Below are 3,698 nucleotides of genomic sequence, written 5' to 3'. Positions count from 1 at the left end.
TCAACCTCTCAAGTAGTTAGGATTACAAGCACGCACCACTATGCCTGGCTAATTTTTGTATTTTTAGTAGAGACAGGGTTTCACCATGTTGGTCAGGCTGGTCTTGAATTCCTGACCTCAGGTAATCCGCCTGCCTCAGCCTCCCAAAATTCTGGGATTACAGGCGTGAGTCACTGCACCCGACCAAAAACTAAAATTTTTAAGTAAAATGAGATTCTCTCATGGTAAGTCATGAAGTAAAATTTTGAATGCATAACACTAAATAACTCTTAGTACTAGAAGGAAAAAGAATTATATTGTAGCATTGAAATAAAACTGTATTGTATGGATAATGAAGCAGTACCCTTACCTTTCTTCAGTATTTTGTATCTTTGGCTTTTCTTTCCCCCTTTTCAGATGGTGGCAGGTTCACTTAAGATTAAAGTGCCATTATTTCAGAGCACTGAAGCACATCCACGTAATGATGACATTATGTGAGAAATCTCAGGCAGTTTCAGCCGGTCAAGTCTTTTTCATTAGTAGTCACAGGTATTGCTGGGGCTAGAGTCTTCCCCCACTTCAGATTCTTGGTTTATTTGGCACTTCAGGATATTTTCAAAGATAAAATAAGGTTGGATTCCCTGAAAAACCAATCATAAAAGCTTTCCATACAAAGCTTTTGTATGGAAAATTGCCATGAAAAACTAAGGAACAAAAGTTTTTAAGAGAAAAATAAGGTAAAAATAAAGTGAAATGGATGTCATAGTAAGTCTCTGTAATTGACAAGCCAATGGGTGACAACCAAGCAACTACCTAGAATACATTCACCCATTAGCTTGTCTGCAGCTCGATTTTACAGGCTGCTCTTTGTTAGAAAACAAACGGTTTGGGGGCTGCTTTTTATTAAAAGAAAAGTCTTACCGAGAACTCCTGTACCCTCACTATCCGGCTAAATAGTTTTTTCTAACTCCTATATTACTAGTTGCCTGGTACCTGGCACTGGGATGATTAAAGCAGAGGAATATTGTCTCTTGGGTGTATGAGTCAGATAGTGGAGGTAAGACTCTGGATTGGTTAGTTTGCATATCAAAGGCATGCATGCTCCTGGCTGAGTCTTTTGCTGCCTCTGAGAATTGGCTAACCCTGAAATGGGCTGTCTCTCCCTAGCTACATAGGTTTTTTAAGATATCAAAACATCGTAACACAGAAAAATTTAAAAATATATAACCTAAAATGTGGGTTTTTTCCCATAATTTGTTAATTATCATGAAAAGGCTAAAGCAATGAAGCACTGTTCTATTCTGAATATGAAAGAGGTATTTATATTAAATTGAATTATAAGGTACTGTAAGAAAAGAAACCAAGTTCATTGAAGCCTTCCCAGTTTGGGCCATTTTCTAACATTAGTTACATCTATGTTAATTACTTCTTGTTGATTATTCCAATTCATTTTATTTATTTACTTATAGATAGACTCTAGCTCTCACCTAAAAGGGATTTAGAAAGGAAAAAAGACCTAAAATCAAATTTGGATGAGTAATGTTAAAAAGCTGTTAATGTCCCATCACCCTGCAGAAAGCAGAGTAGATCAGTATATTAACGTGGGCAGCAAAGGCTATCTGGTTAATACGGTAAAATTTCAGAGAGATTTATGTTCACTCTTCATCTCTTTTGCAGTCATTTTTTTCTTCAGGGTTGCCTCTCTTCCTTGTTACTAGTCCTTTGTGGTCTGTGTACTATTCGATCTCTTCTCTAAGGTTTTATTAGAGTTTTGATACGGACATTCTTTTTTCTCTAAGTGAAGGAAAACCTCAGACATAGCTTTATTGCTGACTCCTTCCGAGCCCATAGTCACAGGTCTCCGGGCTGTAAGTAGAGCTCTATGAACCCTTGCCAGTCCTTCACACCAGTGAGCAGGGCTGAGACTGTGGGATCTTCCCTCATGGCTGCCATCCACAGTTTAAGTTCTGGAGTGTGGTCTACACACTCATTTAACTTCATTGCTTCCAGCCGTTCAAACCAGGGCCAGATGACGTGATCAATCATAGAGACGGAACTGTCACCAAAGAAGGTTGTCTTCTTATTAACCAGAACCTCCTCTAGCTTGCTAAATTCTTTACACAAGGCTTCTTTCAGGCCAGCACCATCTTCCTTATTTCAGCTTCTAAGAAAGCTTCCTACCAAAGATGGCGCCTAGAAAACAACATAAAGACCATCTTCCGGCAAGCTTTCTCATACGGGTCATCCGGCAACACCTTCTTCCCTGAGTATGCTTCCTCCAGGTACTCACAGGTGATGGCGGACTAGCAGATCAGCTGACCCTGACTGTTTTCCAGAACTGGCACCAAACTAAAGGGATTTTTCTTAACCACTCAGGCTTATTTTTCAGGTTGATATCGATGACTTCATGCCTGATTCCCTTGGCCTTCAGGACCACATGCGTCCTCTCAGCAAACGGACGGAACCTCATGCTTGTAGACTCGGATCTGGCCCTCTGGGACCAGCCCCGCGGGCGTGCTTCCCTTCCGCAGACTCCTGGCTGACTCCTCGGACATCGTGGCGCAGCGCAGGCCAAGCTCCCAGTGCCGCGGGCTCTCAACATCGACATTTTGAACATTGACATCTCTTTAAACTTTAAAATATTTAATGAAGTGAAAAAAATCTCCAAAGTTATACAAACACAAATGATTTTTGAGTAATCATTGAGTATTGACACATTTAGATTAGTATGACATTCTAATAACTACACCATTAAGTTCAAAAAGGTAGATACATTTCTACTTTAGTGTTACTCATAAACAAATTCAAAACTCAGGTTTCTGTTTTGCTTTGTTGTTCTTCTTTGGCTTTTGGAGACAGAGTCTCAGTCCGTTGTCTGCTGGAGTGCAGTGGGGCAATCTCGGCTCACTGCAACCTCTGCCTCCCAGGTTCAACCAATTCTCTTGCCTCAGCCTCCTGAGTAGCTGGGATTACAGGCATGCACTACCATGCCCGGCTAACTTTTGTATTTTTAGTAGAGACGGGGCTTTGCTAGGTTGGCTGGGCTGGTCTCAAACTCCTGGCCTCAAGCAATCCACCTGCTTCAGCCTCCCAAAGTGCTGGGATTACAGGCTTGAGCCACCAGGCCTGGCCTGAAAACTCAGTTTTTAAAGATTAAGTAAAGAAATGCTCAGGAGCTCATTCATTTCACATCTGCCACCTGCCAGTGTCTACAGTTATTAATGACCTCATGTTGTTTTCATTGTATTTGCACATAAACCATCCAGAATCATTATATGAACTACTTTCAGCTAAACCTTGGGAGAAATCATGCCTTGCATTTCAGATAAAGAAGTGACCAGTCCAGGGAGGGAATCAACCGTGCTTACAACATTGATGCTAATAGGTAATCTTTTAAAAAAAAAAATGTATTTACTGCCTGCCACCATAGATGAGCCAGTATGATTTGGGCTTCCGGGACCACACCCCTTATGACAGAAACCTGTTGGCATTTCCAAGACTCAAGATAGGCTATGTGCTCTCTGTTCCATGAGAAGATGGGGCTAACAAGGCCTCAGTTATGACATTCAGGAAAGAAAACAGATATTATCAGTGGGAAAAATCCACTTATAACCAGCCCAGCATGTGTTAGCTATTAGAACCACTGTGAGAACTCTCTGCAGCCCTTATGTGTGGTCTAGAATCTTCTTTGCAGTTGATGACTATGACACAATTCAGTT

At 41.0% G+C, this 3,698-nt stretch overlaps 1 pseudogene; it reads right to left on the bottom strand.

Annotated features, from left to right (window-relative positions):
* Nucleotides 1-1,802: 1,802 nt before the first annotated feature.
* Nucleotides 1,803-2,534, bottom strand: LOC105538184 (annotated as a pseudogene).
* Nucleotides 2,535-3,698: the final 1,164 nt, after the last annotated feature.

Source organism: Mandrillus leucophaeus, unplaced genomic scaffold (genome assembly GCF_000951045.1).
Source record: "Mandrillus leucophaeus isolate KB7577 unplaced genomic scaffold, Mleu.le_1.0 Scaffold186, whole genome shotgun sequence".
Taxonomy (NCBI): Eukaryota; Metazoa; Chordata; class Mammalia; order Primates; family Cercopithecidae; genus Mandrillus; species Mandrillus leucophaeus.
The sequence above is the reverse complement of the archived record's forward strand: the minus strand, read 5'-3'. Positions and strand labels throughout refer to the sequence as shown.